Raw genomic sequence first — 14,362 nt, 5'->3', positions numbered from 1 at the left:
GCTCATCTAAAACTCTCACAGGCTACTGGGGACACAGAAAAATAATTTTAAAAAAATTATCATAGTGGGGCTGGGTATAGCTCTATAGTAGATTCCTTGCATAGTATGTGTGAAGCCATGGGTTCAAGCCCAGCAACAAAAAAACAAAAGCAAAACAAAACAAAAAAGCTGCATACATATGATAAGAAATCAGACCAATTCAGTCAAGGGGAACCTGAAAGAGAAGCATCTAACTTGGCCTAGAGGAGGTTCCCCAACCTCAGTACTACTCACAATTGTGGGTAGACAGTTCCTGAGGGGCTGGTGTATGAATGGAAGAATGTTTAACAGCATCCCTTACTTCTACCTGCTAGATGCCAGAAGCAACCCCCTACGAGTTGTGACAACCCAAATGTCTCCAGACATTACCAAATGTCTCCAAGGATAGAAGGAGACAAAATTGCCCCCATCTGAGAACCGCTGGGCAAAAGCTTCAGGGAAGGTTCCCTGGAGAAGATGGACCTTTAAGGATAAGTGATTGTTTCCCCAATACACAAAACGAAAGACATTGTTAAGCAAGAGAAGCAGCCCACAAAGGGAGAGCATATTTATATAATTGTAAGTATTTTGACAGTTTGTGCAGCATACATAGAGAACAAGGTGTAGAAGAGTAGGCTGCAAAGATAGACTGGACCTGGAGTAATCAAACCCTTCAAAACTGCAATGTCATTGCAATTTCAAAGCAAGGTATACTGTCAGAATTCCCTATGCTCATATTTTAAAAATCTGATTTCCATAATATTGATTCAGAATCCCTGGGAGCAAGTCTTAGATTAAGGAATATTCAGTTTTGCTACTCAAAGTTTGACTTAAAAACCAGAGTATCAGCATCACTTGGGCACTTGTGAGAAATGTAGAATCTCATTCCAAATCTACAGAATCAAGGCCTACATTTGGCAAATACCTCAATCGATTCCTGCTCATTAGAATTAAGAAACCCTGTTCTGGTTGACAGAAAGTCCTCCAAAGACACAGAAGTGAGCACTGTTAATGACCCCTAGAAACATAGAGTAACATTTTTTAGTTATTTTCTCCCTTTTTTTTTTTTTTTGCAGTGTTGGGAATTGAACTCAGGTCCCTGCACTTGTTAGGCCAGACCTTTCCTGCTAAGCTAGATCCCCAGTCCTGCTTAACAGTGCCTGGCATGGGAGCTCACAGTTGTAATCCCAGAAACCTGGGAGGCAGAGCCAGGAGGATTGTAAGTTTGTGGCTAGCCTTAGCAATTTAAAGAGACCCTATATCAAAATAAAATTAAAAAGGGGCTGAGGATGTAGCTCAGTAGTAGAGCACCCAAGGTTCAATCCCCAATACTATAAAAAAGAAAAAGCTGGACTTACACCATTGAATCACTCTTTTCAAATTTGTTTCACATGATAAATTGAAGATTTATTAGTAATATAAAGTATGGTCAGCCTTCATAAAATTTTATGGGAAAGAAGAGGGGGGTGAATGTCACCATTGATCACAAAATAACTTCATCTGACCCCAAATCCAATTCTAATATAAATCTGCATTTTCCAGGATCACAAATCAATCTGACTACTTTAGAGCCAACACAAGGCATGAGAAAATAAACTCCATGCTGGAATAATGACAGAAAGTAGATATTACTTTTAAGAATAGTACATTTATCATTCCATATTGTTAGCATACTTTAAATGAAGAATGAATTGGAAATTTAACCCATCTACAGGCAATGGAGAGATAACTAACTATAAAAACCAATAATAATGACCAATTTGGAGAATCTTTACAAATTGCTGGGCACTATGCTAATGTGTCACAGAACCAAAGGTTATAAAAATTATTATTCAGTTTAACACATGAAAACACTGAGGTGATGTGTGAGAGTGTCTGTGGTCTCCCAGATGCTGTGCAGTGAAGTCTGAACACAGTTATCTATCACCTCAAGCCTTAACTCTTGCTCCTGACCACTCCCACTTAAGCTTAGCATCAAGAACACACATATTCCACCCTCAGCCATATCTCTCTGCAGGTTTAGTCATAAAATATCTGAGTCAATTTCTCCATTTGTAAATGAAAACCACTAACTTACAATCTACCATATTCTTAGGATTCACTGAGATCTATATAAAATCCTGTACACTGCCAATCATCACAGTTGTATACGTTTCAGCCAAAGCACAGAATGCTTTTACTGAGAAATGTGATTCAGCACCACTCTTCAATTGCCAATCTATATAAAATTTAGAAATATATACGAAAGAAAACAAATTTTTGACCATACTTATCTCAATGGACCCTGAAAGGAATGTAAGCACAGAAGTGAGCAAGAACTCATGCTTGGGTTTGTGTCTGGATCTGAAAGAGAAGAACAATTCTCAGGACCTATTAGTCAGAGTCTCCAAAGTAAAGAGAAGTTACATTTTTGTATTTATATATACAGTGAAAGAGAGAGAGGGAGGGAGAGGTAAAGAAAGAAAGAGAGAGAGAGAGAGAGAAATTTATTTTGAAGAATTGACTCACATGATATTGGAGGCTGAAAAGTCCTATCATCTATTCACCTCTATAAGTTACAGAGATATAAAGAAATGGTGAAGTAATCAAATCAAATTTTGCAAATCTGAGGACCAGGGGAGCCAATGGCATAACTCCTAGTCTAAGGGCAGGAGATGAGGATTCCAGTTCATGCAGTGAGGTGGGAAAAAAGAAAACAAATATCTTTTCCTGGTCATGTTGACATGTAATATAAAACATCACACTGGAGGTTGTTTGCACTGGACAGTCTGAATGTACAACTTATTCATGGCAGGAAATGGGGGTATGAGCTTTATCTTGGCTGTCTACCCATCGCTAGGGGCCACCATGAAAACTGAGGGTTGACTAGATCCATGGTCATGAAAATACTAAGCTAATTTTCTGGTACAGTGGGGAAAATGTGGCCTCACACAGAAACCAGGCAAAGCCACAGGCTCACTCAGGTGTTACTCTGTTGGAGAAGTGTTTTGGGCTGACTGACCTGATGAGGAAGTGGAAAGTTGAAGAGATTGGAAGGTGCCTCTCCCAATTAGCTAGACTAGAACATGAATGTACGTGGGAGAAAAGGAAAAAGGAAGCTCCCAGCCAGATTGAGCTTGTGCAGGTTCTGCTGTAGAAGAAAGATTGGCCCGAGGAAATTACAAGGTTGTGTCCTGGCCCTTCAAGACCCAGTCTCTGAGAAGTCCTCCATCTCCACTGTGCCCTCCACTTTGCATAGGCAGGATGGCACTGTAGTTTAGGAGATGACAGGAGAGACCACCAAGGCTCAAGTCCCTGCTCCACTGGAGACCATCAGTAATATCCCTGGAGCAGTGCCTCAGTTTCTACATTTGTAAAATGGACATGATGGTGACACCTACCATATGGAGTTGCACAGATCCCACAGGTTGACACAGAACCCTGAGGATAAGGCTGGGCTCGTAAGCACTCAACAGAGCTTCCCTTTGATCTCGTGTAGCTGTCCCTGCGATGATAAATTGTGATTATCATACAGAATTGTGTTTCTATGAAAAGGTGCTTTTCAAGAGTAGGAGGCTCTCTAATATATCTCTGAGATGAAATGCTCTGGCAGACAGTTTAGGCAACTAGTTTAATCATTCTGGCTTGAACTAATGAAAGATACTTAGCTTTGAAAACAGATGAAGACACTATGACAATTTGGAACAACTGCTGGACCAGCAGAAAGATCTAACTTTTTCCCAACTCTAGTTCTGAGGGTCTGTATGGTATTAAACATGTCATTCCTCCATTTCAGGATTCTACTTTCTCATAAATAATGTAGTCACATTAGTATATGAATCTTCTAGAATCCCCTTTACACGAAGGCTTTAGGAATCTGTGTGTTATGCATCTAAATTGACACACTCAGAGATATTGGATGGGTTATGTCACTCTCAGACAAAAGTATTGGGACAATGGATTAAAACATATGATGTCAGGCTCTAGAAGCTTGATATTTAACTCTGAAGGAAAAGTAATATGATCAGGTTCTATTTTATTCCATGATTTACACTTGGATTCCTATCTACTTGTCTTTGAAAAATGCTGAAAGAGCAAAAAGGTTTTCCGTGTTCGTGGAACTACAATTCACCAGGGGAGAAAAAGAAACAAACCAAATGTTGAAATAACAGCATGTGACACTTGCTGTGAAGGCATCCCAGTGTTCTGGTGGGTGAGGTGTAGGGTAGGGCATGAGCAGGGAGGTCCACTCTGAGTTTGTGACATTGGAACTTGAGCCCTATAAAGATAAGAAGACCAGGGGGAGGGATTCCAGGCAGTAAAATCATCTGGCACTAAAATGATGAGGTCAAAAAGAAGTAAGCATATTGAAGGACCTGGATTCAGTAGGCTGGTGGAAAGAAGGGGGACAGAGACAGGCACAAAATGTGCCTGGTGGGAGCTGTACCCTTGGAGCTCATGGGTAAATAAATAAAAGATTGCAGATGTTCAATTTCACTGATGATATTTAAACAGAAGAACTATGGCAAATATTGAGTTCTTAGTATGTGCCAGTTGCTTTCCTGAGTTCCTTTTTTACATATTAATTCATTTAATTCTCACAGTAATCTTATGAGATGGAAACCGTTATTATCCAACAACACAGAAGACGAATCTAGACAGAGTTTAATAGACTTGCTGAAGATCACAAAGCCAGGAAGTTTCCAGGCCAGATCCATTTCCGGGCAGCCTGGCTCAGAGACTATGCTCTGAAATGAGGTGCTATACAGGTCTGTTCCATAGATTCAAGGTCTCAGGTGCTTGCTTTATGTAGACTGAAAGTGTTCCAGAGGTGATTTTGATTTTTTCTTTTCCCTACCTTAACAAGAAGCATTGCTTGACATGACACAGTGGTACACAATGTTTGTGAATGCTGTGAGCCTGACTTCTCCAAATTGAAAAGTCGACTTCTTAAAAAAAAAAAATAGAGTGGTGGCCAAGGAGTCTGTGATGGCACTAAAAAGACTTTATTAAAAAAAAATAACATGTAAAATGTTTAGCCTCTATGTTCATCTAGGTTCAATTAGTTAAATTAACCTCATTGTAAGTTTGATTGATATTATTCTGTACCAGTTTTTATTTTCCAACTAAAATAATTGATCTAGATCTTCTGGTAGAAATGCCAAGAATTCTTTGACCCTCAGTTTGCACATCTGTGACATGGGGAAGATCTACATATGATACCTAGGTAGCTTAGGCAGATGGATAGATGAAGGGAAAAAGAGCAGTGATACATATAAATAGAGAAAGATAGTGCTATATACAAAAGAGAAAGAGAGACGATAAGGTATCTAACAACGTTGCTATTATGAATATGCTACATAAACAAAATAAGAGCCATTGACATGTATAATGAGTGTCCTTCATGCTGGTTGCTCTTCCAAACACTTTACATGAATTATTTCAATCCTTTCAATGATTTCACAAAGTGAAATTGTCCCCATTTTGCAAAAGAGGACACTTGGGCAGAGAGACAAAGTAACTTAGATGACAGAGTTAGTAAGCGGTGGTGGTAAATTCACACCACCCCGCCTGGACTCAGAGTCTGCTCCCCTAACTGCTGCCCACTCCCTGACTTACCCATGCACATGTGCATATCTTAATTAGTGTCCCTTTATTACTGTCAGGGAAGATTTCCTCACACCCTACACACAGTGTAGCAACACTGAATAATGTTTCTGATACTTGTCGATGAATGGGACCAATTAGTATGGAAGAAAACGTCATGGGGAGAAATCCTTTATATAACATTTCATCTCACTTTTCCTGACTTGTATTTAAAGAGGCAGCCAGTGCAGCTGTGAAGAACTCAGTCTTTCCTAAGCAACCCAAATTAGGTACCCGCCCACATCTGTTTCTACACAGTCTCTCTCTGGATCCAGCCGTCCTACCTACATCCACCCCGTGAACACCTGACAGCCTGGGTAGACATCTGCTCCTTTGTTGCCTCTTGCATCTGATGACAGAATGGCCTGACTTCCATAGCGTGTGTGCCCACAGGGAGAGTGAGACCCCCTGGGGCCCAGGTGTGTCAGCAGCAAGGCCCTAGCTCTGAAGACACCCCAGGCAACCCTGGTACAGAACTGAGTCACTAAGACTATAATTCTTTATGATTACATCCTTCATACACCACTGTGTAAATGACTGAGGGAAGGGCTGTTCTTTATTTCTGTGTGTGTGTGTGTGTGTGTGTGTGTGTGTGTGTTGGTTGTTGTTGTTCTGAAAAGATATAATTAAAGACATTGTTAAATATTTCTCTATTTCTTTCTGTCTCAACTATATAAAGATTCATGAGAAATGTCTTTTTATTTTTTTCGTTAGTTAATTGCTGGGAAAGCTTCAATATTATGTTTTCTTTTGTGGAAAATCAAACTGTGTAATTGGCCATCTTTAAGTATTCATTCTTATTCATCCTTGCATTCTATGGCCACTAGGAAACTCTCCTTTTTCTTTCTTTTCTTATCTATCTATCTATCTATCTACCTGGTCTAGGAAAGGACTGTTTCGTTAAATATTTAGTGAATGGATTAATAATTTAAGGAGTGTATACTATTGCTTTGTACGAACTTCAACTTAGTAAACATCTTAGAACAATTGTCACTGATGAGTCACGAACAAAATGAAAGAACATGGTTTATCTTAACATAATACTGTCTCTAAAATTAGAAGAAAATGCCACATTTATAATTTTCAGTATTCTTTCTGCAAAGAGAAACATATCTTCATTTTTTAGTAAAACTGAAGTAACACTAAATAATTTGAAGCAAATTCATATGGCTTTGGCAAACTAGATCAAGAGAGGACATCTAATTAATTACAATCTATGCAACACTCTGGTAAAAATTCTGACTATATCTGTATCCCAAATATTACACCTTCCATGACTGGCTGAAATCTATGCACTACCTGCTATTTTCCTTGTGGTGAGCTATTGTTCAACACCTCCTGTTCCTTGAAGAAATAGCTTCTTTCTTCCTTTGTTACTTTTATTTGGGTAGGAACCCTACCCACGGCAACTTCCATCCCTAGGCAAAAAATTTGAACTCGACCTAGCAAATTGTAATAATCCATTTCAGGAACCACAGTGTTGGAACTAAGGATGGTCAAAGTGAATTGGGTTCAGCCAACAAGAGTCTTTCTCTTGGTTTAATTAGTTTGGAGCTGAAAGAAGAAGGACCATTTAAAAACTCATGTGCATTGGAAGATGCTGGTCATTTTCCCCACTCTGCAGAAATGAGGGCAAGTGTCATACTGAGGAGAGACAGAAAGCGAGAAAAGAAGAAGCTGAGGGGAAAAGGAAGGAAGATGAGAAGGAGGAAAAAGGGAAAAAAGTGGAAGAGGAGAAGCAGGAGGAAGAGAAGGAGTGGGAAGAAAGAAAGAGGGAGATAAAAAGGAGGAGAGAAGATGAGGAAGGAGAAAAGGAGGAAGAGCAAGTGGAAAAGGATTCATGAGCAGACTCACGGAACTCATTTGACTCATATGTTCCACATACCCTTGAAGTCAGCTCGGATTGCACTGAGGTCCCCCCCCTCCCCCGTTGTGACTTGTCATTGCAAATGTTTCCGTTAATCAATCTCCCTAACATTCTTCTTATCTGTGCTCATTTATTACTCAACTTGCTATTCCTAGGTTAGAAGGAATAGCAAGTTGAGTAAACTTCTGTCCGGTTTGCACCTTTGGTGATTGTTCAGTAACCTATTCTGATTGTTCACTGCTCTCTAATAAGCTCTCCAAAAGCCTGATGGCTTATAGAGGCATTTATTTTGCTTATCTTCTTGATTCAGGAAGGACTCAACTCCACATAGCTCTGCTAAGGCAACCGGAACTGGAAGACACACTTCTCTGTCAGCTTCATCATACACAGTGCTCAAGAGGAGGCTCTTGGCCTCTCTGACTCAGTGCCATGTCTCCTCCTCCACAGCTTAGCCACCTTGCTCAAACCTCTCATGTCAGGAGGGCCCCAAGGAGGTGCATGTCTGTGACAGGTCCCAAGAGGGAACATCTCAAAAGTAATAATTTGAAGAATCCCAGGTAGAAATCATAAGATTTCTTAAGATGTAGCTTAGGAAGTCACAAAGCAACTTTTCTATTAAACAAGACTTTCTCAAACAAGACTTTCTCAAACAGCCAGCTGAGACTCAAGGACTGGGGACTGCACCAGGATATGTCATTTGGCACAAGGCTGGGGGAGGATCTTTAGGCTCCAGTGTACATCCGCTTCTCTCTGGAATGATTTGTCCTTATTGTCCTGGTTACTCCTGCATAGCTCTGCATTCTTAGCATGAATATTTTCTCCTCCAGGAAGTCTTTCATTGCAAAGGCAAAGCTCCTTGCCCATAGATCTGTCATGGCAAGTGCTACATCCCTTAGAGAATGATTTACAGGTCTGCCTGTCTCCTAGACACTGAATACCTTGAGGGAGCTAAAGAAAGATGTGTTGATTCATTTTTAAACCCGAGACCTTAATGGCTGGTGCTCAGTAAATGTTAGGTGGGTGAATAAGCATGTTCATGACAACACACCTACCTCCTTAGGCTGGGAGAAAAAAAAAAAAAAACAGCAATAGGTAATTCTTGCTCTGAGAGAAGTTTGAGGTTCAGGTCAGTGCCACTTGCAGACTCTTTATCCCCATGATGTCTTCACATTATGATGTCAACTAGAATAAGGGCATACCAAGTGGACCTGGCCTGAAGTAACCCAAGCAAATGACGTCAACTTGTTGCAGGGTCCTGTCAGCCTGAGAAGTCTAATGCCTGTCTGTTTCCTGGCACTTCCAGGATATTTATTAACTCATACACACAGAGTCAGGTTCACAAAAAAAGCAGGGAGCACAAAATGCAGCTAAGATTCAGCCAGATGGAAGTTATTTTCACAATTTCTCTCATTTGATGTTTTATGATTATTATGGTTAGACTCTGAAGTGTCCCCTGTGTGTTCACGACCTGGTCCCCAGCCTTTAAAACTATTGGGAGATAGAACCTTTAGGAGGTGGACCCTGGTGGGAGGAAGTTGGGTCACTGAGGGTGTACCCTTGAAGAGCTTATCCCTCTTTTCTTTCTGGCCACTATGAGGTGAGCAGTATGCTCCATCATGAACACCCCACCTAGATGCTCTGCTTTGCTTTAGGACCAAAGCGAAAGGGCCAAGTGACCATGGACTGAAACCTCTGAAACTATGAGCCAGAATAACATTTCCTCCTTTGAGTTGAGTTGTCTCAGGTATTTTGCCAGTGATGGGAAGCTGACTAAAGTGACAGTAAGATTCACTAACTCTCCATTTTGAAAGGGAGCTGTGTGATGCTTGTTGCCTGTACTAAGGGAGCTCTATCCAGACTCCTGAAGATGAGATGTGAGCTACTGGAAGTAAGTGTGCAAACACTTGCACTTAAGTCTAAATAACCATGAGGGTGAATGCTTACGTTAACGTTTTCTTTCTTCCATTTGACTGGGTATCAGGGTGGGCATAGTTGCCTATATCAGTAATCCCAGCTACTTGGGCAGCTAAGGCAGGAGGATTGAAAGTTCAAGGCTAGCCTGGGCAATTTAGAGAGAACCAATGTTAAAAAAAAAAAAAAATCTGGGATGTAGCTCAGTGGTACAGTGAATGTTTGCCTAGCATGTGCAAGGACCTGGTTTCAATCCCCAGGACACACACACACGCACACACACACACACACAGACACACACACCACATATACAGAAGTCAGTTAAAAATTTTTGTTCTTTAATGTTCTCTTTCTTTAAATGAAGAATAAAATAGGGCTTACCCAAAGAATGAGCCAGGAGATCAATGAAAGGAAAAGAAAAAGAAAACAATTGGATGCTGAAATCAGTAAAATCAACACAGCTTTAAAGAGAAAAAAAAATGGCAATTAGAAAACCTAATTCAGGTTAATAGGTTTTAGAAAACCTATTTAAATAGTTGAACAAAGACCCTGCAGCTCATTGGAAAAACTTCTTGTTAGAGAAAACTTTTTTCTTTTTAAATTCTGATTTGACCCATCCTGCCGTTCAATTAAATGTTAATGTCTAGGTACAGCATAGCAAAGTAGTAGACATCATAAGATAAAATGATGGATGCACCAAAATATTTAGAGAATAGCAAAACTAAAATTACAAAAGAAGCCAGAAGTGTATGATAGGGGAAAGTATGCTTAATGAAGCTGTTTAATAAGTACCAAGATGTCCCAGGCACAAAGCAGGATGTGCTCTAGATCCTACTTGGGTACTCTTGGTTTGGCCTGTGTGGCAGGCAGGAGAGTCTTCCTAAACCCGTTGAAGCAAATTCGTCGGTGCCATCACTCAGATAGGAACATCAGCACTTCCCACCAGACCCTCTCCTTGAGCAGTAGAGATGATTCCCAGGTGTTCAAAGACTGTGAGAAGTACCAACCAGAATCCCTACCCCCACAATGTGATAGTGAAGAGTACGGATGGAGACCAGCAGCTGCTGACTCCTCTGTAAGAGACAGATTGTAGATATTTTAGGCTTTGTGGGTCATGCAGTCTCTGTACAACAACCTAACTGCCTTATAGCAGGAAAACAGCCAAAACCAATATGTCGACAAATTGGTGTGGCTGAGTTCCAACGAAGCTCTGCTGGATCATGGAATTTGATTTCCATTGCATTTTCAAGTCACAAAAATATTACGCAAGAATTAAAAATGTAAAAACATTATTAGCTTGCAGGTCATACAAAAACAAGTGGCAGGCTGGATTTGGTCTATGATCTATAGTTACTAACTAACTCTAGTTAGTGACAAACTAAGGGAACACTTTGTGAGTGAGTGAGTGTGTGTCTCTGTGTGTGTGCATGTCCCAAGCATAGGCTAGGTTTATCTTGACATTAGGTCTAATTTGCCCCAGGGCCACTATTCCACAAGTAGAAAGACAAAGATCAAAGTCTCCCCTCCTTCCCTCTCTATCTCTCTCTTTCTCTCTCTCTCTCCCTATCCTCATTATGTCCTCCCTTCCCCACTCCATTTTATCATCTTCTCTTTATTTCCACACATTCCTGAGTATTAATCCAGTTATAATATAGTCATAATATCTCTTGTTGACCTGCATAACATTTTTAAATGGTGAGGAAGATTGAAACAAGAAAAATATTCTGTGACATATAACAATTACATGAAATTTCAAATTTGTGTGACTATAAATTTGAAATATACACCTGTCGATTTGTTTATATATTGAACATGGCTTGTCAGCTTACTTCTGCCATCTAAGTGTTAGCTTAGGTGACACAAAATAATAATTAACATTTACTCTTTGTTTTATGCCGGTGTTCTAAGTGATTTACATTACATATGATCATTTGTATAGAGAAAAAATGATGCTTACTTCATAGAATGGCTCAGGAACCAGCATTTAAGACAATTTTTCCTGCCTCTCAACAGTGTAATTGAATTTTATCCATTAATCTACTCACAAACAAAACTAATGAATTAATGTGAAATTTTACCATAAACTTATTTATTTTTCCTTCCTAGTTTGAAACAAAAAAAATATTTTCAAAATGACTACTTTTATGAAAGATAAGCAGTCCTGATAGCTAGTGTGTCAATCTTAAGAATTTAGACAATTAACACTCATATTTTACAGATGAAGGTGGTCAACCTAGACATGTTAATTCAGATCCACTAAGAAGCAGATGTCAAATGGGATTACACATGTAAGAGAGGTAAATACTTATGAGAAAGAAAAATGGAGAAGTAAAGGGAGAGCCATACTAGGATGCAGTTCTCATCCCTGTGGAGGACAGACAGAAGGACACAAGACTGAGCAAGAAAGGTCTTAGACTGTGCAACTCTCAGAATGTTCTTTTTTTTTTTGTACCAGATATTGTACTCAGGGACACTTGACAACTGAGCCACAAACCAAGTATTTTATTTAGAGACAGGCTCTCACTGAGTTGCTTAGGACATTGCTTTTTCTGAGGCTGGCTTTGAACTTTGTGATCTTCATGCCTCAGCTTCCTGAGCTGCTGGGATTACAGGCATGCACCACTGTGCCCAGCTCTCAGAAAGTTTTAACAGAGTCCATAGGCAGATCTGCACCAATAAAGGTGTACCACTCCCATGAACATGCCTGCCTGTATAATCCTTCCTCATTCCGTTATTGACTGAGGGCAGTCCAGAAGGGTGCCCTCAATGTGAACACAGTGATGGATTTCAAAGCATAGCAATGGAGCCATCAATCAAGTAGACTTCCTGCAGTTGGAGATCTGAGAATTACATAATCTTTACTGCCACACCAAAGACACAGAGTTCCATGACCAAGATCTGAGAGTTCTTGCATATATGGACAGGACTAAAAATCAGGTTTTCAGACTTTTTTCCAAAAATCACAATACCTATCCCATGCCTTTATCAGTGACTGGCCCCTTATTGAGATTGTTCCCCATCAGCAGATTCATTTACTCACTTTTTGATAAGAAGCACAGACCAATATCTGGGGTTAGGCCAATGCCCTTTGCTGAAGCAATAAAACTGACTGGGTGTCAATAAGGGAAGATCTCTAAGCATAAAATGGAAAACTGAAACATTAATGTACATTATGAGTTACCTTCTAGGGCAGGGATCGCAACAAATTGATGGATTGTATGATAGACGATAACCCATCAAAACTAAAAATACTTTAATTTGAAAACTTAATATGCCTAACCTCCTAGACAACACATCATAGGTAAACCTAAATTAAATGTTCTCAGAACATGTGCATTAGCCTATAGCTGGAAAAAGTAATCTAGCACTATGCTATTTTATAATAGGATATTAAATGTTTCATGTTATTTGTTAAACATCTATATCCAAAATGTTCTGGAACCACTACACAGTGATTCTATATGTCTCAAAATCCATGTGATTCATCCTATATATATTCATCTATTCATTTTATATATATGATCACCATGTTTGGTGGAAGGTCATGGTTAATTTGTAATGTACACCATGGTTTGCATTCTCCTTTTCTAGTTACCCTGTCCTTTCTGTCTTTCTTTCCTGCTGACCAGACATTTTATCTCTAAAAATCTATGAGCATTAAAAAAAGAAAAAAACAATTTCACCTCAATTCCATTGTTAGGAAACCAAGGCCAAGGTAGAGAGTAAACCAAACAATGTGATCTATTGTGACCTGGCTTCAAAATCAGACAGGTTCAGGGGCACTGTCACACGGAATATCCAGACAGCCTTTGTCAGTTCTGAGTTCAAGTTCAAGCCCTGCTAAATAAAAAAATGCACACAAATCATTTCTACGCAATAGAACTAACTTTCAAGATATTTTAAACTTATTTACAGAGAATAAATTAAATCATCTTTTAATGAAATCACTTGTCCAACATTTAAACCTGATAAACATACTATTGAGATTCAAACTCAGGATAGATTCCAGGACCTTTCTTCTTCTAACAATGATGTATTCCATTCTAATGAACTGGATGTTTTTGTTTGTTTGTTTTGCTTTGTTCTTGTGTAGGCAGTTATTTGAAGGCAGTTCTAGAAATAATCAGGATAGGAACTGATTTTCTCAAGAAGTAAAATTGCTGAAAAGAAAAGTGAGTCTTAGCTAAAATGGATTCAACAAGAATCCTTACAGCTTCTCCATTCAAAGGCCCAGGAAGTCAAAGTGGGCACAGATGGGAAAAAGTGTAGCAATATTTTGTAATTTTTTACTCAGAGAAAGGTTATCAAATGGTTTTTAAAAATAGACAGAAACTGAAATATGAGTGAGTGGACAGAGTCCAGGTGAGAGTGTCCAGGGAGCCCCTAAGGAGCATATGTGTTATTTTGCAGCAGGTGACAACACACCTTTTTCTTCCCTGCAGACGAGAACCTTTTCCTCCCCTCCGTTGGGATATGGCAATAACCAGTTTGGAAGGCTCTGTCAGCTAAAAAAGCAAAATGATGAACTGTCTCATGGAGTAAAGAAACCAAGAAAAATGATTACAATATTGACCCAGTGAAAGACAAAAGCAAGGCTTTAGATGAAAGCCTAAGAGCACTTAAGAATAAAGTATCACCCAAAATACATTTTGCAGCTTAAAAACCAGAGCATGATTTCTCCATGAAGCCATCAGTAGACTATGATCAAAGTTTTATTATTGATCTAAAAGAACAAGTGAGAACAATATCAAAAGGTAAAATGTAAAATATAAAACCTGATACAATGAAGAAAGGGATAATAAATTTGGACTCTCCATTCCTGTGAGGGACACACAGAAGGAATACCTAGATCCCCTTCTGGTGGTCCAGCTGTAAAGCCCTGTAGGTTCACTGTAGCTGCTGAGACCTGGGGCACACCTCTCGAGTTGTCCCCATCTAATG

The sequence above is a fragment of the Marmota flaviventris genome, chromosome 7, assembly GCF_047511675.1.
Source record: "Marmota flaviventris isolate mMarFla1 chromosome 7, mMarFla1.hap1, whole genome shotgun sequence".
In the NCBI taxonomy this organism is placed as follows: Eukaryota; Metazoa; Chordata; class Mammalia; order Rodentia; family Sciuridae; genus Marmota; species Marmota flaviventris.
Note: the sequence above shows the minus strand (reverse complement) of the source record.